The sequence below is a fragment of the Fundulus heteroclitus genome, chromosome 12, assembly GCF_011125445.2.
Source record: "Fundulus heteroclitus isolate FHET01 chromosome 12, MU-UCD_Fhet_4.1, whole genome shotgun sequence".
Taxonomy (NCBI): Eukaryota; Metazoa; Chordata; class Actinopteri; order Cyprinodontiformes; family Fundulidae; genus Fundulus; species Fundulus heteroclitus.
This window is the reverse complement of record NC_046372.1, coordinates 5,210,065-5,233,325: the sequence shown is the minus strand read 5'-3', so window position 1 is coordinate 5,233,325 and position 23,261 is coordinate 5,210,065. Positions and strand designations below refer to the sequence as shown.

General features: G+C 38.3%; 1 protein-coding gene across 1 annotated transcript in view; it reads left to right on the top strand.

Annotated features, from left to right (window-relative positions):
• Positions 1 to 23,261, top strand: part of bmpr1ba (bone morphogenetic protein receptor, type IBa) — an 87,685-nt gene that overhangs the window by 3,206 nt on the left and 61,218 nt on the right. Inside the window, 1 exon segment of the mRNA XM_012882333.3 lies at positions 21,250 to 21,320. The gene's annotated coding sequence lies outside the window, so the exon portion shown is untranslated.

The following is a 23,261-nucleotide window of genomic DNA, read 5'->3' as shown; positions in this document are numbered from 1 at the left end:
TACACACTCATTATACCATTGCTTGAAGAGGGTCTTAAGTATTTAGACTGACTGTTTATACCAGCACACAGAGCAGACCAGGAGCAGACTTCCCCCTGTAAACAGTAAACTAAATAACCCACATTTTCTTTGTTTAGAAAGGAAGCCATGCATAGTTAAAAATTATTAATTTTTTTAGGGGCAGTTCTGCTGTAAATCATTATTTTAAAATAGACAGTTTTCAAAAGTTGACCAAACACATACTTTAAAAAAAATGGCAAAGTCAATAAGTTAATTAACTGTGTATGTTTGAAAAAGGTGTTGTTACTTTTTATATCTAATGCTCAGGGCGGGGTTAAAACATTTTGACACTTGTGCCTTTTGAGCAGTGGTCTCAATCTCCAGTGCAACTTTTAGATGCATCTCTGCTTCATCACTCTTGAATCATATATTAGCAGTAGTGAGCATAGCTAACCAAAAGGTTAGCTGTGCAAACTCATAATCTGCACACAAAAATATTAGCTTTGCAGCGGTTAAACCCCAGATAAATAAGGACATTTGAGGAAACTTACGCTAACCGCTAACAAACGGCTGTCGGTTTATGTCACACCTCTTCAGACAAAATGTGCTGCACGCACATACACAACACATGATGAACATGTGCAGCGCTGCATGTTTGACGGCATAGCTGTTTTAGTCCAGAATAAATTACTTTTAAAGTTTAACTTTTACACGGCAGTGGATAAGATAAGATAGACTTTATTGATCTTACAGTGGAGAAATTCACTTGTCACATTGGCTCAATAATCAAAAGAAGTTGCCAAAAGGAGGAAAAGGTGCATAAGGTACATACAGTTGGTCCACATATATACAGTGGATCGAAAAAAAGAAAAGAAAAAAAAAGAAAATAAAGCAGGGAAAGTTTATGAGAAGAATATACTTTCCCTCTGTGCCCAGACTGCAGCATTTAGAAAAAAAATGTTACGTGCGAGTCGGGAAGCCACTCCAGTATTTTCTGTTATTGTGGCAGAAACAACCGACCAGCTCTATTGCCTCTACCTTGTAAACAGTATAAATGAACAAGCAACCAGTCGCTGGTAATAACACTGCTAGAAGCTTGCTGGTCGGTAAGGTTGTCCTTTGATGCACAAAAAGACGATTCATTGCCGCTACAGTGTGCGACTGTGGTGGAAAACCAACAGTACATATGAAACTGAACACACATTCCCAAACATGGTGGTGAAACTATCATGCTGGGGAGATGAGTTTCTTCAACAGGGACAGGAAAGCTGCTCTGGGTTTATTGAAAGGTGGATATTGCAAACTTGTTAGAGGTCCCAAAAGACTATTTTGGAAGGGTTAACTTCCCAAAGGACAGAAACCCTGAACAATCAGCCAAAGCCAAAGTGGATCACAGCATTTTGTTATGTTACACGGCACAGTACAAATCCAGACATTAAAAAAAAAATAGGTGACAGATTGTTGATTGCTGCGCACAAAGGTTATCTATTTAGTCTGACCTAATTTTATGCTAATCTGTAATCTTGAATAAGATTAAAAAAAATAGTCTATAGATGTGCTAAACTGGGAGAGAAAATAACCTTGCCTGCATGATGAATTCCTGCAGTATTTGTGCGTTCACAAACAAAAGTATCCATCTTGTACATCTCCGGCTTACACCATTTGTGTTCGAACCAAAAAACGATTCGGGCCAATCACGTTGCAGTATTGAGGCTTAAGGCGGGACATACCAGTGCAATGAAAGCAAGAGCTGTTGAGCCCACAGCCGAACCAAAACAAACATGGAAGAGCAGGAGGACGCACGCGTAGCTGCTGCTATCACATCTGTTTGATAAGAATCCACAGTTTCTTCTTTGAAAGAAGAACAAGAAGAAATGCCTTGACTAGCTTACCTTCTTGTGTTTTTTTGTATACAGCTTGCTGCTTACATTTTCATTTGATACCGTTGATAAGATAAAACCAACCTTTGGTAGGCGGGCACTATCTGTCACTTCACCCAATCAGCTTGGAGAGTTCTACCGAAATTCCCTCCTTTCACCAAACGGATTCAAATGGAGCAGTCTGAGATTGATAATGTGCTAAACTAGAGTGCTACATATTGTCAATCTGGTTTGCCAGATTAAGAGACATACCCCCAAAGGACTTTCTACTGTAACTGCGGCGGAAGGTGGATTTAGAAAATATTCATTCAGGAGGGGCTTGATATAAGCACACAACATATTTCAGGTTTTTATTTGTAAAAACGTTATATTATTTTTTCTCAGAATCATGCTCTACTTTGCGATGGTGTATCTCGTAAAATCCTTATTGCAATGTGAAAAAATAAATAAATTCAGCTGATAGGATGAAACATCTAGCTATATATGTTTATGTTTTACCTAGTTAACTGAGAATTAAAACGTATTCAGGTAAATTATTTAGGTGTGACAATGTATGGACATCTGTCATCTTGAATTTGTGTCTTATTTCCTAATAGAAGAAACTGAGTCGGAAGAGGATGCTTTTATGAGACAGTCACCTACACATACCACACATGCTACAGGCTGAGTTTATAGTCTTCATTCAGCATTACTCATAATTCAGCTGCACAGTCTTAATCTTAAACTCCTTGACCTTTCTTCTTTAAAAATTTGGGCATTTAAACAAATAAACCTCCCCTGATTTCCTGATGCGCTTATTTTGTCCCTGCTCTCTATAAATCAGACATGGCTCAGCAGTTCAGCCACTCCCTCTGGTGGGCTTTCCATTTTCCTTTCCTTTGAGAAATGTGACCAGGAGCTGACTTAGACGGAATACTAGAAAACTTAAAGCTGTGCAGTTGTGTATAATCATAATAGCCAGTGAATCTTCCCAGAACACAGTACTACATTGGGAGTAACTTGGTGTAAAGAAGGTTTCAGTGATGATTTATTAGGTGGATTAATGGGCCACATGATCAGTTTAAGCCTGTGTCCCACAGGGTGGATGTAAAAACATACTACCAGCCAGCTTCTGATCTCATCATTTGGCTGTTTTCTTTCAATGCTCTCAAATTCAAGCAGTTCTCAGTGCTCAGCCATAGAGCCTTTTCTCTCTTTCTTTGTATTTACATTTTTTTAAGAGTGTCATGCTTGTAACGTTGTGCTTTGTCAAGCTTTTTAATCACTCACCACAATTTGGTTACTTTAAATATCAATAATGGATATTTTAATGATGTATTATTTGCAAAAAAAAAAAAAAAGCCCTGGTTCCAGACACCAGTCGGGCAAGCCCTAAGGATGTTTAAGCTCATGAAGTTTTCCTTTGAACTTAGAGGCTGCTCTTTGTATTTTTGGACCTCTGCTGTTTTTTTTTTTTTTTCTTGTCTTTGGTTTGGTGGAATTTTTAACAAGGGAAAGCCCTTTGGTACACTCAAAGGGAAGGGAAAAAAGGAGAGCAATGATGGAGTGACGACTGGGATACTAAGAGGAAAAAAATAGGTCTGAGTAAGGAATGATAACCATCTGGATTCACTTTGTGACAAATTCATCCCTTATGCCCCCCAAAGCATAGACCTCCAATTTCCATGGTGCTTCCTTTAAGGTGCCATTCCACCGGTGATGGCAGAAACATTTGCCTAAGAGCAAGTGTCATTGCTGAGCTTCAGGAAGTGCCTTCAGTATGAGGTCTAGACATCCTTTGATTGCTAAAGTCTTCATTAAAACTAATACTTTCATGAAGAGCGGCTACTAGACCTCTAGTTTTTTGGGAGTTTTTGAAAGACAAACAACATCTGGATAAGCCACAGTCAGTCATTCCTGATAGACAGAGGTATCAAGTGTCAGCTTCCTGGGTTCTTTGCTATGTATATAAATTACTTCAAGCTGTTGCCTAGTATTAATTTTCCAAGAATGTTTTAGTGATTAAAGGTCAAACTGAGTGATGGAAAACCCTGGCTTCCTGCGTTTTTGTAACGTGTGGCATGTCCAAATGTTTTAATATTTGATGAAACCTATGATCTAATTTTATCACTAAAGATACTTAAAAATCTTACTTGCTGTTATGTATATTATCCAATAATAATTTTTAATTTAAAACCGAGTTGTAAACACTAAGGAGCTGGAAGTTTGCATCTGACTTAGAATGCGCCTAGGAGGATGGACCTCCATGTCCTTTGAAGACAGCAGTGCACCAACTGCAGGTTGAATTGACAAAGACTCCAGGATAGGTGTCGAAATGTTTCCAGAAGGAACTGAGCAAAAGTCTGGTTGCCTCTGATTTAAGCCTGTTTGCTGTGAAATGCTTGTATTATTTTGGCTGTTAAAAGTAAGAATTGGTTCAACTGATAACGTGTGCTTGGTGATTGAAACATTTGTACTATGTTGATTAGATGGATGCATTTAGTTAGAAACATAAGACGCAGACAAGGATTCACATGCTATAAAACACATAACGTCTTCATGACGACACATTCTTTCTTCAGATATCATGGGAAGGGACCCTACTTTTAGGACTGTGTCTAAGTTTAGAAAATGGATATTGACACGAGGCTCTTGTTCTTCGGGACGTTGCCTGCGTTGTTTTGTAGTAAGCATCTCAGTGCTGAAACTTGTATTTAGAATAAATGGTTAAGCTAAGCTCTGAAGTCGAGTTATCCTTAGAGTGTGTTTTATTTTTGGTGAGGTGCTTAGAAGAAATAATTGAGACAGAGGGGAAGACAATGTGTAAAAACATGATTAGAGTGTGTGTTAACACGTTCCTGTTGAATCTTCCTTTAGAATAATGGAAAAAGTATTTAATTCAAATGTTTCATTGCATTTTCTAGTAATTTTGCCCTTTTGCCAGGTCTTACCTTTGCAGTTTTTGGTTGTTTCTTGCCTAAGGTATTTCAGGTAATTAATGGGACAGTGTACCACAGGATGTTTTATGAGTCGGTTTATATTTGCAAGGATGCTGCTGTTGTCGCCCTGCTTTCAAACTGAGTCCAGCTTGCATTGACTCTTCAAAGCACAACCCCTTGGGTTTAGCCTCCAAAAGGACATGAGGGTGATTGTTAAATAAAACGTTATGGTAAACCTATTGTTTTATTTTTTTATAATAATAATAATAATAATAATAATAATGTTGATTTTCCAACTGTTTGGAGCAAAAATCTAACTTGAACGATTATTTTAATTAATTGACGAATGCTAACAGGGATAAAACGGAAATTTGTGGATACAAAAATTGGGGTACAGAATGAAAAAGGGGTGACTTGATCCAGAGCCAGATATATATATCAAATATATTTATATTTAACAATACTCAGACGACAGCGGTCAAAATTATTCTCTCGCGGGTCTCTTTTCCACCTTTTCCTCCCTGGACTGGCTTCTGGACAGATAAGCAGCTAATGTGCTGCTGCAGATGTACTGTTTTGTATCACATCATAAATACCCTCCTGGGTGAAATTGCATCCACGCTGCTCAAGCAGACACCACCTTCCCATGAGACGAAAAATTCATGATGGGCCCATCAATATGTTTTCTGATGACGTAATTCCATATAAATTAAATCTGATTGATACCAAATTGAATTTACCCTCTAAGATATCGAATCTGATGCATATGAAATCCAATCTCGAGCAGGCCTGTTTCTTCACTTATGTGTCCTGTGGATTTCTACATATCCATCTTAAAAGGCAATTACAATGTGAAGCAGGCCTCTGGGAGTCTTTAAATTGTGTCTTGTGTCACAGTGTACATTACGGTATTATTTTATTGATTATGTCAGCCACAGGAGAGTGTGCTGTTGATGAACATCTGCTGGCGAGATGGCACCTAAGTATTTATGATTTCATTTTACTGCATTTTTTCTGTCAAACAGGGATTACCGATACAGAAACCTGCAACTTGAGGTAGATCAAGCTCAATTTAACGAATAGGTCCAAGGTATAGACTTTGATAGTCTACATGCTGTAGACAAAGGGCTTAAATTTTATGGATTTAATAGGGTGATCTATAAAAAACTGTACTAAACAGATGGCCAGCACCCAATCAGCTTCGTCATTTCTGGGGAAAAGCATGATCCAAATGGCCAAAATTAGAGGTGGAGCGTCCAAGACAGGCCAGATGTCCCTAACAGACCCCTATAGGTTCCAGGCCCAAAAGCCATCAAGCAGATAACTACGTATTAGGTCTCACAGACAATTATGGCAAATCACCATAATCTCCTGAATTTCAGCTCATGATTTCCTTTGCCTAAAACAGATCATGCCCTTTCTCAGTTGGTTTTACGTGTTTAGAAAAATGTTGATTTAAAAATTTATCCTAATATGTAGGCGTCACCTCCGTCCAATGTTCACCAGTTTTATTGTCAAAGTTATATAGGTGGAGCAGTGCTTTTACAAGCTAAGCCCCTTTGAACCATGTCGTCTCGGCTTCCTGTGTGCACGTGTGTGTGTGTGTGTATGGGCGGGGGGGGGGGGGGGGATCTGTGATCCCATCTTGCTGAAATTAGTGTTTTGGGTTGAGATACACAGATGAAAGTCGCATGGGTAATTCCAGATCTCCTGAGTAACGCTCTGACCAGCCAATACGGATTTAATAACAGTATTCCAGCCTAACAGTTGTCTATAAGAAAGGTTATGTTTTATGTGAGGGAGCAGCTGCTATAAAGAGGGTTTTACTGTTTTAAAAGAAAGAAGAATTTATTTAAGAGTACACCCATTTTAGCATAATTTTGATCACCAGTACAATTAGAAAATGGATGCATTACTAACTATACACAAGCTCACTATTTGTTGCTTAGGAAGTGTGGACCTTTAACCCTAAACAAAATACTCTTCTTATAAATTTATTTTTTCTGTATGAGAATAGAAACATAATGTTTTTCTGAATATTTTGTAATAAAAAAACAAAAGAGAGAAGGAGAAAAAAACAGATTTCCAAAAAAGTTAAACATTTCAAATTCAGCAGGTTCTATAAAGTTCTGAGGTTGATCTCTCAAAAGGACAAAACAGGGCAAGATTTCAGTCGTTGGCTCTGGGTCGATTTGACCCTTTGCTAAATTAAACAAAACGTCCCCCAGGCAGGTATAAATGAACTTGCTGGGACAGACAGCTCACTCACAGGTAAAGCATACAAAATGATGGAGCACCTGCCGACGTCTCGCTCCCTGTTGTAGCAGCCTTTATTTACAGCCAACTGTAAAAACAAAAACAAAAATTAAGTCGCCAGATTGCTTTGGTTTGGTTCAAGCAAACCATAGTTTGTTTCCTCACATTGTCTGGTTAATTTGGGCAGGTGTGAAAGCTCAGTCCTACTAATTTCAATGCAACATGTTTTCTTGTGTCTTCGCATGTGGTTAAAAGTTCTCTGTAAAGGCATCTGTTAAAGTTTTTAATCACATATTCTAGCGTTAAGGAACCGGACAAAGCAGAAAGGCCAGACACACACCCTTGACTGCATTCCCTCCTGTTACCACATTAAGCTTCTAAATTGCAATTCCAGACTGTACACAACCTCACATGTTCCACTGGTGCTTGATTCTTGCAAACTTCATCTGAATTCCTCTTCTTTCTATAATTCTGTTCAAATCTACTTTTCTCTATTGAATCTTGGTGACAGTAGGGTTCAAGAAAGAGGTATCTTTGTAGCAACAAAAGCTGCCCTAATGTTGGGGTTACATTAGTAAAAGATAAGGTAATAGGATGGCGAAAGCCAAGTTGTCAGAGACTCCCTTTGTCCAAAGGGGAAACACAATAAAGAACACCAGGGCTTTCTAGTGTTTCCCCTCGGTTCAGGTTCTAGCTAATCAGCAGTGCACACAGCCGTGACTGTTCTGTTCCAGGGGACTGGAGATGGAGTCAGGGAGGGGGTAGACAGGATGAGGGTCCGACTTAAAATGGCCACATAGGGGTGGAAGGAGGTAGAAAGTACATGTGTCTCTGGCATGTGCTTCTGTCTTATTTTTGCCTGGAGAAACCCTCCAGGGGCCAAAGAGTATTTCATTTTATTGCACATGTAGACAAAGACAAATTTTTGCCAGCAGTACAGAGTCACTTAATAAAGCAGAGTTAAGTGAGTTGTGTTTTTTTTTTTTTTTTTTTTTTTTGAGGCTATGTTATAATCACTATCAGATGTCAGAGTAGAGAAGGAGGGAAACTGGGAGAGAAAGGAGTGGTGTGTGTGCAAATGACAAGACAAAGGCGGAGAAGCGCATGGACAAAGAATACTGATATTGCTGTCAAAGGATGTTCATGTAGTGTCTGCTAATAAATGTTCCATATTTGCTTATATATTTAGGATTTGGAAATCTTGTATCTGAACAAAGAGGCTTAATTCATGTGTCTACTTCTCCTTCATTGGTTATATTTCTGAATTCTTTAATCCATAACTCCTTTCCTGCTTCCTGTTTCCTTTTCCTATTTCCTACATGAAGATGTAACTTAGTGCTCACTGTTCATTAGCAACGTTGACCTCAATCTAGAAACCTGTGGGTGGTATGTTTAGTTTCTGCGGCATATCAAGGTGTGTTCCAGCAATTGAGTGCTCGGCCTCTACTTCCATTAAGCAAGAGTACGTTTTAATTACTGTCAGATGGTGGGCAGAGTCCTCATGTCTGGAGCTATTTACAAGGCCCGGAGCCACCTGGAAGGGGAAAGGCTGGGAGGTGGGCAAAATCCACCCAAAGAGGCTGTCCTTTGTTGTCTGAAAATGTGTAAATTGGAAGTAACACGAGTTGCTAGACTATTAATTGATTCTAATATGAGGAATTATTTTGTGTTAATGCCCATCTCCTAATATGTAAGATGTCTGCATTGTCATTTCCAAAATAAATTTTAAACATCAGATGCTATCAAACAACAACACAGGAATACACTGAGAGTAAAGCCTAAAGCTATGGGTCTAACTATCACTACAACAGTGATTTTGTGGCTTTTAGAAAGTATCAAGGGGCAAACTTGCATGAGTTGTATGTTAATGTTTTCTCTTTTACTTTCTACTGTATTGTAGAATAATTTTTGCTCAGCAGCAACAAACGAACACTGACTCTGTCCTAATCATAGCACCTGTTGGTGGGCAAGGTATATTAGGCAGGAAGTGAACGTTTTGTCGTCTGATCCGTTTGAAGCAGGAAAAATGCGCAAGGATTGGAGAAAGTTTGATGAGGGCCAAATTTTGATGGCTAGGCAAGTTGATCAGAGCATTCCCTATAGCTGCAGCTCCTCTGAGGTGCTCACAGTCTGCAGAGGCCCAAGGAAGGAAAAGTGGAGAACCTGCAAGAGATTCATGGGTGGTTTACTAATACATGTGGAGAGCGAAGGCTGGTCAGTGTGCTCCAATCCATCAGACAAGCTACTGTGGTGAAAATTACTAAAACAGTTGATACCAAGGGAAAGGTGTCATAAAACACAGCACATGTAAGCTCCATACACACAGATCAGTGAAGTTGCCCACGCTGGTTATATCTTCATACCTCATCAAAGTTCATCCTATATAATTTGTAAAACTAACACTCAGACCCAGTTACCTCATGAAAACAGTAAATATATATATATATATATATATATATTTACTTAACATTTCAGTAGTTTAAAAAAAATAACAGCAAGCTATTTCGGTTTTGGTGTGTGTGTGTGTGTGTGTGTGGGGGGGGGGTGGTCAAATTTGTAAGTATAAAGAGAACTTAAAGAGGAAATTGGGTGGGTTATATTTAAAACGTGATAAATCCAAACTCTGTACAACATTGCCATATATCGATATTTAGTTAACAAAAACTTAAAGAAAATCCAGAAGCGGAGAGTTTAAATAATTGGTGCACTCCATAATCCAGTAGGCTGGAGAACTACCTTGAGTAGCAGTAGCTTAAGGCAATGACCTTTTTATGCTCTACGATCTTTGAAGAAGAATTTGAACCTGTTTTCACAGCGCCGCCTCATATAATTGTTGCTTGAGGACATGAGTTTATGCACAGCTCTCTTAAAGTCTGCCTTAGCGTTTTAAACGAGCAGAGCCTTTACCTTTGACTGGGTTACTGGAGTATATGCATTTATATTCAGTCAGTCATTCTGTCATAGATTTTCTGTTATGCTTGGGATCATTTGTCTGTGTGAATGTCTCAGTCATGGCCTCAACTTTGATTTAATACTTTGCTATACTCACAAGTTCATGGTCGATAAAAAAACTGGAAGGTGCTTCGCTCCTATGGCTGCAAATAATATCAAAAGTTCATCTCTTTATCCCGTCTTTGACTGCTGGTATTCCTTTGTTTCTGCTTATGTGCTCTTAAGACACTAACATAGCACTGTGTATTATTTCTAAATGTCTGTTTCCTCTTTAAGGTTTTACTTAGATGTGGGTTTTGGAAGCAGTGTTGGTGAATTGTAACCTGGCCTGCTGATTGATAATGTGCAGCACTATTGTTCTGCACATTATCAACCTGGGACTGCTACTACCAAATACGTAAGTTACACATAGTGCCCGCCTACCCAAGGTTGGTTTTAGCCAATCAAAGTATCAAATTAAAACGTAAGCAGCAAGCATCATGCGAAACCACATGGTAAGCTAGTCAGGGCACTTCTTGCTGTTCTTCTTTCAAAGAAATCCCTGGAATCTGACAAAACAGATGTGATAGGAAGACAGCCATAAAAGCAGTGATTGTGTGTTATGTGAATTAGAAAATAATGAACAGAAGCACCTATGGTGTAAAATAAGGTTTTCATTGTTAACTCATTTGATTGCCGTAAAGACAAGTAACTCCTCTTTATACTTGGCTTATATAAGAGTATGTCATTGATGTTACCGGTTTAAATATCTCAACATTTTGACTCCACAAACTTAACTCTGCTGCGAGTGACGTCAGAAATCCTGATAAAATCTGTTTAAAAAGTTGCTTTCAATAGTAAAGTAATGTCTGACCAAACTGAATGTTATGTTAGAAGGATTAGCAAAGTCAGACTGGCACAGACCTCTGAGGCCTGTGGCTAAATTGAACAGATATAGGCAAAGGATGTCTGAATTATATAAAAAAACCCAAAAAAAACTTGACAAGCAGCTGGGAAATTAGAAATGTTTTTATAAGTAAGGCCAAAATTGTCTATGTAAAATATTCATATTATTAGTTTATTTATCTTATTGCTGGGTTTATGTTCTTAGAACATCCCAATGCTCTAATAATCTACACATAATTTAGGATTGCTTTTTAGAGTATATTGTGAAGCTTTTAGAGAAAACCAAAAACAAAATGATTTCCTGTCCAAGTCCATGTAATTAAGCAACAAGACCTTGCTGTAGCTACTCTATAAGCATGCCCTGTGCTGCAGGAAATTAAGGCTAACCTGGAGGACTGTGAACAGTTTTTGTGGCTAAAGGCATTTCCAAGGTAAAGTGACTCTGCTTCAAGATTGGTTTTGATCCCACATGAATTAGTTCGGCATGTTTGCAGTGCCCTTCTTTTCTCTCTGTCTTTCTAGTTTACTTATATCTATATATTTGAGACCACAATTTCAGCTTTGTAAATGTATATATTTTTTCCTCTAAAAGGATGCTGGAGAATCTGAGAATCAATAACTCCACTGCTTTTGGAAAAAGTCAGTACATTGTTATGTGGCATGTGTTCAACATGAGTATTGTTTTGAACCAGTTGTAAAGATATTTACTCATCATTTACCACATAAATCAACCTTAAATCAAATGTCCTGTTTCAGAACTGGGATTACAAAAACATAAATAGGGTTTATAAATAGAGTCGGCTTGGCATATTGTGTGAAAATGTTCATTGTAGGTAATTTTAAACAATAGATATAAATTGTAACTGGGGGGGATAACCGTAATTCCTAAAGGAGGAGCATGTGATGTCGCACTTGGTATGCTTTGATGTGGTACTATGTGTCTGTGTTCTTGTTGTTTTTGAGCCATTACAAAAGAAAGAACAAAAGAAGGAAGAAAGAAAAGTATCTTATAACAAAGTGGCTCAAGTTTCATGAACTGATGTTGTTTTGATCTTTGAGACATCCAACTCCATCAATCACCCTGTAGCTTTGCAAATAGTGACCCTCCCACATCACAATTCATTGAGCAGAACATTCATCTGGTAGAAGACATCAAAAACTACACAATGAAAGGCCCATAAAACTACAGTTTTTCTGTGAAATCAAAACCTGTTTTTCATTTTTAATCTTCAAAATGGATGGAATTGAACTGTCTGAATGTTTATTCGCTGTTGAACAAACTAAATAGCATCAAATCAGTGAGAATAAAAAGGTACTAAAATGGAGATGATTTAGCCTCTCAACAAAAACATTTAGAAACTTATAAGTTTTGCTGGTATCACTGAAAATGGTTCATGATTTAGATTTTATGAACCACTTCTGTGAAACATTTAAATATGTATGGAACATTTTAAGACTCCTGAAATGTGTCCCTTATTTATGAAGTGTATCTATTTGTTTCTTCTTCAATCAGAAAACAGTAGGGTAATGTTGCATACTGTTGCATACTGTTAACTGTAAATAAATCTATACTGTTTCACTTCACTCTATCCACCCAATATGTGCCGTTCGTATCGCTTGAAACACGTCGTTCACATCGCGGACCACTCATGTATATGTAAATCACCGACTCCATTCGCCTTGTTTGCGTTCAGTCTGAGCGTACCTGATAGCGCTAGATAGGGCTTCCCAAAAAAAATACCAGAGTTTGATGAGAACTTTAATGCCATTTTAATATTGTGAGGTCCTGCTGCATCACAGTGAGACAATGCAGACAATTTAGATCAAGAAAAGATCAAAAGAAAAAAAAGTATCATCTGGTTTGTCCCAAATTTGATAAATTAGAAGTTTGCCACATACAGACAGTGAGAACTCATCCTTTGTTATGCTGAAAGTTTTTTTTTTTTTTTTTGTGGATGTGTTTTTTTTATTTCCTGAGTGATCAAAAGCCTTTATTACGGTACTGCATAGATGAATAAAACTAAAATATAGAAACAATACCACTTTCAGATGCTACTGTTTGGTTGTGGGGAAGATATTTTTAAATGGAAAAAAAGCCCAGTCTGAAAACGGACCACTGAAGTGATGTCTTCTTAAGAGTGGTAACAACAAAAATGGACATATTTTAAATAGATAAATAGATGCTCATCTTGATTAGTACAACAGTGATAAAAAAGATACATTGTATGCCTGTAAAAAAAAAGGTAAAAAAAATATTTATTTTTATTTAATTAAAAGTAACTAAATTTATTTAGTTCATAACACTAAATAACAAAAAGTTAAATTTTTGCACTTAGGACATTACATGTCATACTGAGGTGCAAAAAAAGCTGCAGAGCAAACAAGGGGGTAATATTTGTTAAAATAACTGGTATATAAATGTATTTCTTTGCTTAAGTTTCATGGCCAATAGTGAGCACCATCTTGAAGGGTCTATAGAAGCAGAAATGAGTCAGATCCTTCAGACTTGTGTTTTCATGACACCTCCTAAAATTCGCTCTGCAGTGATCATCATACATACACGCATTTAGAGACGCACAGGTCTCTCTGCTTCATGACGCCATACTGCACTTTTACACCTCAGGGTGTGTTGGCTGGTCAAACAAATCACATCAGTGTATGACAAGTGCATGTCAGACAAATTTAGTCAAAAACAGTCAACCGTTATGTTTAGCCAGCAGGGGTGGTCTGCAGATGCTTTGACAATGACTGATGGGGGAAAAGGGTTGAAATGAAGTAGAAATATTAGGCAATGATATACAGACAAACTTATTTTTTAGATATATGCCAGGAACTAAACTCAGAACCAAACATAGCTTGGACAGTTATTATATAGACATCAATATCCAGGTCTCACAGTGACTTTTAGAGAGCCCCTCTTTCATCGTCTTCCTCCCTGTGTGTGGTGGTAAGATGAACATGAGACTTTGTGTGGCCACCTTTGTCACTGTTCCAGATGCTTTAACCTTTTATTTGTGCTTCAAACGTTTTAGTTTTATGTAGTTATTAGCAAGTCTAGATCAGTGGCCATCCAGTCATCTCCTAGCTTATGAAGAGCAATGCACTGCTCTTACTTGAATAGCCTGTTCTCTTGTCTTTCCCATTTTGAAGTGTAACTCAGAGTTGTTGGCCCGTGTGTTATGTTGTACTTATACCACAGCAAAACAAGCATTGATGGATTACGAATTGAGTGTTTTTAGACACTCTTATTAACTCAAAAAGCAAAGTTTAAAATAACAAGAAATACTTCAGTTGTATTTATTTTTATATGATTGCTAACCATTCCAGTAATTAAAATTTTGTTCAAGCAATTCCTTTTAACAAGGGGTTTGTCCATGCTAATACAATTAAACTACTAAAAATACTTAAATTAAAAGTATGGATTGTTTTTTTTTTTTTGTTTTTTTTTTAGTTTACAGCACGAGCTTATTCTACTACAACAAAAGACTTCTTTGCACAATCTTAACAGGGGTGCTGGTGAATGTGGAGGGCACAGTATGTTCTATTTCTGATAGATATTATCAGCCAGGGCTGCACAGTGGGCAGTGGGTAGCGCTGGTGCCTTGCAGCAAGACGTTTCTGGGTTTGAGTCTGACCCTTGGTCTTTCTGCATGGAGTTTGCATGTTCTCCCTGTGCATGCGTGGGTTCTCTCCGGGTACTCCGGCTTACTCCCACAGTCCAAAAACATGACTGTCAGGTTAATTGGTCTCTCTAAAATTGTCCTGAGGTGTGAGTGTGTGTGTGAATGGTTGTTTGTCCTGTCTGTCTCTGTGTTGCTCTGCGACAGACTGGCAACCTGCCCAGGGTGTACCCCGTCTCTCGCCCATTGGCAGCTGGAGATAGACACCAGCCCCCCTCACGACTCCATGTGGGATGAGTGACTCAGAAAATAGATGAATGGATGGATATTATCAGCCATGACCCCTAAATCTTATTATACTTAAATGTGAACAAGGAATGACCAAATCCATATGTATACAATTTATTCTCCACTTTTTACAAGCTTTTTTGTTCTCTTTTGTGCATTTTAAGTTGTGGGTAAAAAGTTTGAAAGAGCGAGCTTTGCTATCACAGAGTAATGAGAATGTGAGAGTAGGCCAATGCAGCATTGTCTGGTTTAAAGACAAACATAGTATTTCAGAACTAGACAAGATGTATAATGTTAATATATACAGAATCTCACCCAGTATAATTCCCATTATTTGATACAAAACCTAATACTGATGAAATTAATAAACTGCTTTAAATATTGTGTGTGACTCTAATCTGTTCGTATCCGTATGCTACTCCTTCATATCGCTCTAAACTGGAATTTCTTCGGTGCAATGTTGATTTAGATTTGTGAAAACTGCATGTGTGTAGAGATTTCACAGTTTGGACATTTTGCACTGGTTGCACTGCCAGGTGCCATACTATATAAATTCCCCTCCTATAATTGCTTCTGTGCGTTTTTTTTACAATGGGGTTGGAGTTTGTGTGTGTGTTCCAGACAGTTTATTTGTGTGTGTGTTCTTGTATTTGCAGCTGAACGAGAAAATTTTTGCTCATTTTACTAGTGAGGACTTTGATGTAAAGTGAGGACAAAGGTCCTCGCTTTTTTTCTGGGCCAGGGGTGAGTCTCGCCAGATGGATGTAGTTCTGCCGAGCTCCACATGTCTCCACACATCCATCTGGAATTGCTTCATTGGAAATGTATTTCAAAAGGAGGGGCCTTATCAAAGATGCTTCCATATGATTGGATAAACCACTTGTCCGTCATCTTTACTGACGTGCTACTACGTCCACTCACTTCAAAACCAACCCGTTACGCTGACGAGAGCGAAGCAGGGAAAGCCAAAACAGAGCAGCTGCCATAGTGGATATAGCGCGATATCGGTAAATGACTGATGTCCGTGTTATTTTAAGGAATTACTCATATTTTTCGGACCACAAGGCACACCGGGTTATAAGGCGCATTGAATATTCTTCCCATATCACTCTGCCTCTCCGTGGACACACATACTACCTGAGCGGGAGAGCTGTCCGTCTCTGTCAGGAGGGCGGTTTTTAGTCAGAGAGAGAGCGAGAGAGAGACAGAGAGAGAGAGAGATCTTATGCGTGCGCAAATATCCCCCACTAACTTAGTAAACCCTTTAGGGTGACTTTTCAGCTGCGACGATCATAATCCAGTCAGCAGCAAATAACCGACTGTCTGGCCGAGTAATAATGCCACAGCAGCGGTGGCCGTAACACTGCAGTCTTCCCGGCCAGACTCGCCTGCCAGCGGGTCTCTGCCAATCCTGACAAGTCCGAGCAGGAATAAAATTGGCTCATAATCCTGATTAACTGACTGCACAGATGAAGTTTGGAGGTGTACTTTCTCACCTAAAATCATCTTAAAACAACTTTTTGTGATAGATTAAGGTTATACAATTGATAGGTTTGTAAACTCCTCATCTCCTGAGTCCACCTCATGAGGTGGACAGTTTATCGTAACCCCGCCCCCTCAACAAGCCTCGAGAAAGCAGAGAAGTACTGGGTCAGTTGGGGGACCAAAGCCCAGGAAAGTAAATGAGACTAAATGAAATTAGTCAGTTAAATGTGTATGGAAATACTACCCGTGATTTGCAAAGCCCCAGGAAAAGGGGCAATTGTTGCCACTTGCTTCTTCGTTGTGAGCCACCATTGTTGTTTGAATCCAAGCAGTCGCTTCTCTGATGCGTCACATCTGCAAAATTCCCACCCGACTGTCCTAATTGGCCCGTCCATTTTATGGGGTATTGAAATCCCTCCCAATGATGGATGTGTGGAGATGTGTGGAGCTCGGCAGAACTACACCCATCTGGCGAGAGTCAGTCTAGTTAGTCAGTCTAGGTTGAGGACTAAGGTGTCAATTAGGTTTAGGGTGGGTTTAGGTATAAACCAGTAAAGATTAGGATTAGGGCTAGGGTGAGGGTTCGGCCATAGAAAGGCTTGAAGATGAATTGAAGTCTATGGAAGTCAAAGCACAGTCCTCACTATGTACATTAAAGAAGGATGTATGTGTGTCCTTGTACGCATTTACACATTTTATTAGTAAAGTGCACTTTTTTTTGGGCTCGGTGTTAGGTTTAGGACTAAGGCGTTCATTAGGTTTAGGGTGCGTTTAGGTATATACCGCCAAAGTTTTAGGGTCAGGGTTAGGCAATGGAAAGGGTTTAAAATGAATGGAAGTCAGGGCCTCAGTACGTATTTCAAACAAGTGTGTGTGTGTGTGTGTGTGTGTGTGTGTGTGTGTGTGTGTGTGTGTGTGTGTGTGTGTGTGTGTGTTTGTGTGTGTGGTAGAGCAAGAGTTCCTCAGTGATGTTATGTGTGAGTGGAGGGTAAAAGGCCAGGTATGCTGACTGACTGCCACATTACCCATACGCATGAATCAATCTTCTGTTCAGACATTTAGCTATTTACAGGCTCACATGAATTTGATCATGTGTTTTCTTGTAATGGTTTTCTAGAATGTCCTAAAGCTTGTAAGGCAGCACTGTTTCACTGGAAAGAACTTTAGGAGTTGGAGGATTGGTTGGTGTCTGCACCTGAGAGCAACAGAAAACTGAAAAGAAATATAAGAACGGAAGACCAGTGATCTCTCCGAAATCAACAAAATAAGAAATGTACTAATGTGGGAATGCATGAGATATGCAACTATTTTCAATAAGTACAAGTCATATAAATTGTGTATAGATGAACTGTAAATAAAAGAATCCAGTTGTAAATATGAAGACCCCCAACAAAATGTAATTTTCCTTTTGGAAAGTGAACCAAAATGAGCAGTTTAATGACGTCTGTAAGAATATAGTTATAAGAAAAAAAATAATACAGACAGACAGAGATAAATAGATAAATAGATAGAAGAAAATACTGAAATCAGTATTGCTGTTTCAAGCAACAGGCATTAGCCTCTTTCACAAAAATGTTCCAGTAAATGACCTTAAAAACAAGCCCCTACTTAAACTGCCTCTAGCCATACATAAATTGCAGTTGTCGTTAATGATGTTGCCATGGCAGAATCACAGGAGGCGTGGAACATGGTGGGCTCAATATAGAGTGCTGTGCGCAAAACGTGTGTCTACATCTCCCAAACATGCTGGTCATGCTTGCTGGAGTCAAACATGCATCATGAAAAATTGTATTATTATTATTAATTACAACATTATTACTTATCACTATTATTAATTACAACAAACCACCATGGAGCCACTGTGTGGGCCTCTCAACCACTCCACAAAGTTACTCTGTTATTAGGTTTTAGTATACCGGCAATTAAGAAAAATACAAAACTACCCTATGTTCAAGTAAGCGTTGGAATTAGGGATGGACACTTATTGTTATCGTGAACATTTCGTATCATGATCAGAATTTTAAACGAAAAAGAATATCTGAAATAATGCCAAAATTGACACTTGTCAGGATCGTTTGTATTGTTATTTTCTCCACTGTTGTTCAATAAAAGCATCAATAAAGACCAATCAATTAAAAACTATTATGAAATGCAAATGTTATGATATGTGCAGTTGTGTAACCAGTGTTGTTAAGAAGCCTATTCAGTTTGTATGTTTTCCTTACAATAATATTTGTATGGGTGTCATTGCAGTCAAAGCCACATGGCAGAGAAGTTTACAATACCTTTTTGTTGTTATTTTAATCATGGCGTTTATCACAAATATCACACAAAATATTGTGATAACATTTTAGGTCCATACTGTCCATGGGGTATTGAAAACGTTTTTTTTGTTTTTTTGTTTTTTGTTTTTTGTTTTTTTTTGCTGCTTTAACGTGAGATCCTGGATGATTCTGATTATTAACAAACTACAATAATCCTGATGTGAATTTGTGACCAAGTTTGAGGAAGGCAGAAGGAAACTCGTAACTGTGGCTCCTGGACGGTTTATGGTGCACCAAGCATCCTCTGCACCAAGCAGAAAATTATTTGGACAAGAGCCACGCTATATGTAAGCAGGGGTGCCGCCGAGGGTCATTGGCATGATGACAAAAAAAAATCTAAGTCATCCAAAAAGCTCACATTTATATATGTAAATTTTCTTTTTTGGGCCCATGACAGTCAGTGGCCCTTCTACCCCCCCCCCCCCATATATATATATATATATATATATATATATATATTTCCCTTGTTAGTTTTTCTTCTAAAATAAAGAAGCAGATAGGTAAGAACTGCACTTTACAGAATAAAAAAGTTGAATGCCTCTTTAGCTTATATGTATCCAAACATTACAATAGAAATGTGCTATTTTTAAAAGGCATAATGTTGATTTCTTCAAAACTATAGAGAAAACAAACTTTTGTAGTAATTTGTCCTGTCACTATGAAAACAATGTTAAAGCAGGTCCAGGATGCAACATTAAAAGGCTGAATTAGTTCAGCTGAGAAGAAAAACTAAATACACACATGAATAAATAATAAATAGTTGTTGTTGCAGCTTTCTCCTGTAGGGAAAGAATTTCTCCCAAGGGAGACAAATAAGCACGCCTTGAATCTTGAATTTTTCTTGCAAGCTGTCGGATTTCTTCTGTCATCCAGTCCGTGTGTGTTTTTGTTGCCTATTGTAAGGCTGAAAGCGAGTTGACAGTTTGTAGTAACTAAGTGAAAGAAGGGATTTGCCTAGTAATCTGTCTCACTGATCCTTTCTGAAAGAGCCAACTGTTTGGCATACATCCATGACCCGCCTGCTCCTGATACCTGAAGGCCGGACTGTAAACTGACACCCACAGTAGCATTGTCTGTCGTCAGATCAGACGAAGCAATCCAACACGTTTGGTAGCATAACTAGTTCCCAAAAAGCTCTTTATGAGTAAAGTACAAATATTGTGCCGGGATCTCACTCGCGTTTCTGTCATCTTTCACTGTCGCTGTTTGTAAGGAGGTAGAGATGTTCTGTGTTTATGGTATGTGTTATTTTTTTCTCTGCTGGTCAGGTCATGTCAAGCAGAAAGAGATAGAATTACTTTGTTAAGACTTGCTAGTATAAACAAAGATTGACTTGTTCACTTCACTGTCATACAGGACCTGGTAGATGTACTCAGTGTAACCTATGCAAACATTTTCCTTGATACTGATATCTTCAAGCTGAGTTTTAGATTAGTCTAAGCTGATACACAGTCAGGGTTCACCCTCTCCCTCTTTTAAACAAATGTTCTCTGTCCTTGGATGAGAGCTGTTGCCAAGATGACTCTGAGTAATTAATCCTGTTCCATATATCTCCCTTTCTTCTCATAGACAAGTCTAATTATTGTCAGTTGTTATCTTTTCTAAGACTGCCATCAAACCAATGTTTAATTTATTTTAATATGTGTGAAATTTTTGAAAAGGAAAACGTTTTTTGTTTTTTTTTTAATCTGCACAAGGCTCTTGTGTTATGTGGTGATTATTAAGGCATGGCGTGTTTTTGACTGCCAGGATCAGATTTCATTGCAACTATGTGAGCTAAAGGAATCATTATTCTGGACGTTTTGACCCACAGCAATTACCGATGTCGTTTTCTTTGTCGTTAACTGGATGACACTTTTACAAGGGTAAATGTATGACTGTTTTCTCCCCCTTGACAAGTTGTGGTTTGACCGATGCTTTAGAATTTGTAGACACTCTGATTTATGTCAAATCTGCTCATTTTAACACCTAACGGGAATTAATCTCTTTGTCAAACTGTGGATCTGACTACAGGGTATTACATGGGCAACAGACCACAGACAGGCACACAACTCACACACACACACACACACACACACACTGGCGTGGTTTATAGGGTGGCAATAAAAAGCAAAGCTGCGCAAAATGAATCCAGTGTGAATTACAGGTTTTCAAAAGCTGTGTTTTCTTAGAGATGAAGAAATGGACCCGCCCAGAGAGTGATATTTATTGAAGAAATTTTTTGTTGAGTTTCATTTTCCAACTATACAGTAGGGAAGACCTGACCTTTCCCTCACTTCATCCCATCAAATTAATTTGGAATCCAAAAAACTGCAGGCATTTGTTTTATCTGTATACTAGCATCTACTGCAGAAAAGGGGAAAAAATGGTTAAAATATGCCTAGTTGTTGGCCTTGAGATGTTCAGGCTGTATCCTGTCTCATCTGGTGCAAGCCTGGATAGTGACCTTGAGCAGGATTCAGTGGTTACAGTAAATAAGCGAGGGAGTTTTGTCTGAAGGTTTTACATGACGTGAAAGAAACCTCCTGTGTCAGTGTCAGAATATTTTACTTGTAATGTTGGAATTAAGTTGCTGTTCTATTGAGTTTCTTTGTCTTCGAAAGTATTGGCTGCATTAAGCACGTTGTGACATTGTGTGCAGGTACAGTTCAACCATATGAGGAAACTCTGCTGTGAAAGCTGAAACCACATTTGTCAACCCAACACCTCCAGGTAAGGAAATAATTTGTTGTGTGTAAGCACATTTTATTTATTTTTAGCACATCTCAAAAATAATTCTTACTGTGAAAATGCTGGACAGCATGTCTAAAAACTTTAAGAATAGATAAGTGCAGTTAGATTTATAGCTAAAGTTGATACCATACAAAAAACCCTGTGAAACAAGCATATGCACATTACTATTTGTTAAATAACCTTGTTGGTAATGTCAAACTAAAAAGATAATATTCTGTCCTTGACTGACCGACAGCAAGAGCACATTTACCATCATACACCAAAAAAGGCTGTCATTTATGCTTGAGACATGTTATATGGACATGTAAGAGAACTTTTCCTGTTAAACTGCACCTTTAAACTTCATCCTTAGATAATGCAAAAGGAATAGGCATGGAGTGATGTGCTTGTGTTTTTAGTGGCAGCCATGTGTCTCCCATTTTGATGACCTGCTGATGTAATAATTGAGAATAAGTAAGATCCATTCATAAAGAGTTACTCAAGCCTTTCTGCAAAATAATTAAGGCAAATAATTACTATTTCTAGACTTTAAAATTTTGAATAAGATTTTGGTTTCGCCTTTGAACCTTTGAACACTATGCTGATGTGTTTGCCTAAATAGCAATCTGAGTCCTCAGTTATTTTACTACATGGTTTAAAGACGTTATTGCCAATCTGTGATGTTATGACAAAGAAACAGAGGAGACAGTGAAAGGAATCTTTAGACTTTAAATACAGGTGAATGGGCTGGACTAATATTGAATTGAATTGCCTTTATTGTCCCCTGTGAGGGAAATTAAGTTTTAGTACAACCCATCAAGAGAAAGACAAACATGGATGGCCAGCACTTTTCTGGTCATGCTGGCCACTCAACATGCGTCACAAGGGTAACATTCACACAGCAGCCCTACCAAGTGCTCGCACATCCATACACCATCAACACGTAGTCGAGGAAGCTAGAATTGAACTCAAAGCCTCTCCGATTGCCAGACAACTACTTTATGCTATAGGTGTCCCAAAAGAGGTACAACTTGCTCTCAGAAGAATCCAAAAAAATCTTTTACTTTATGATATGGTTTCCGAGTAGTAGCACATATAGAAGAAAACTGGATTGAGCCAAAGATGGACACCTGTGGTACCCAATACGAGAGAGGAGCAGAGAAAAAGAAGACGTATCTAAAGATACAGAACATATCCTGTTTAAAGTTAGAAGTTGAACCACTACAGAGCTCTGCCATTAAAACCAACCCACTTTTTCAGGTGGTCAGCAAAGATTTTTTTGGTTTATTGTATCAAAGGTAGCGCGCAGGTCCATTGAAAGCAGTGCTACATTGTCAACAGATTCTATAGTAAGCAATAGGTTATTTACCACTTTAGTGGTGCATGTTGTTACAGTGATGAAGCCTAAAAATGGACCAGAATGGATTCCTGTACCATTTTGGAGTGAAAAAAACCTTCTACTTCTTTGAAATTAAAACTTTCTCAGGGGAACTTAATAAGTAACTTGACTCCCTTTTTACTGTTCACTTAGTTTTATTTAAAATGTGTATGTGAATCATACTGACACAAAAGCAAGGCAGACTCAAAACAACAAAACCTTTGTGAAAGTTAGAGTTAGTTGATTTTTACAGATTTATACAGTGCTGAACTTTTCTGCCAAATTGTTGCTCTTCCATTTTGCGATGCTTGATTCTCGTACAAGGTTATTATTTATGGGCTGCTGGCACGTTTCATTAGTGATGTAACTGGAGAGGTTTCTTTCAAGCATGCAAAATACCACCTGACACATTCACAAACGCACATATAGTGAAAGAAATGTTCACGTGAACTTACGTGTATAGTTTCAGGTGTGCTGGGAACAGCATCTTTCAGCATGACGAGGCTCTAACCTGAGTGAGGAGCAGGCCCAGTGTAATGATGTGTAAATGTAAATAAAAGAGA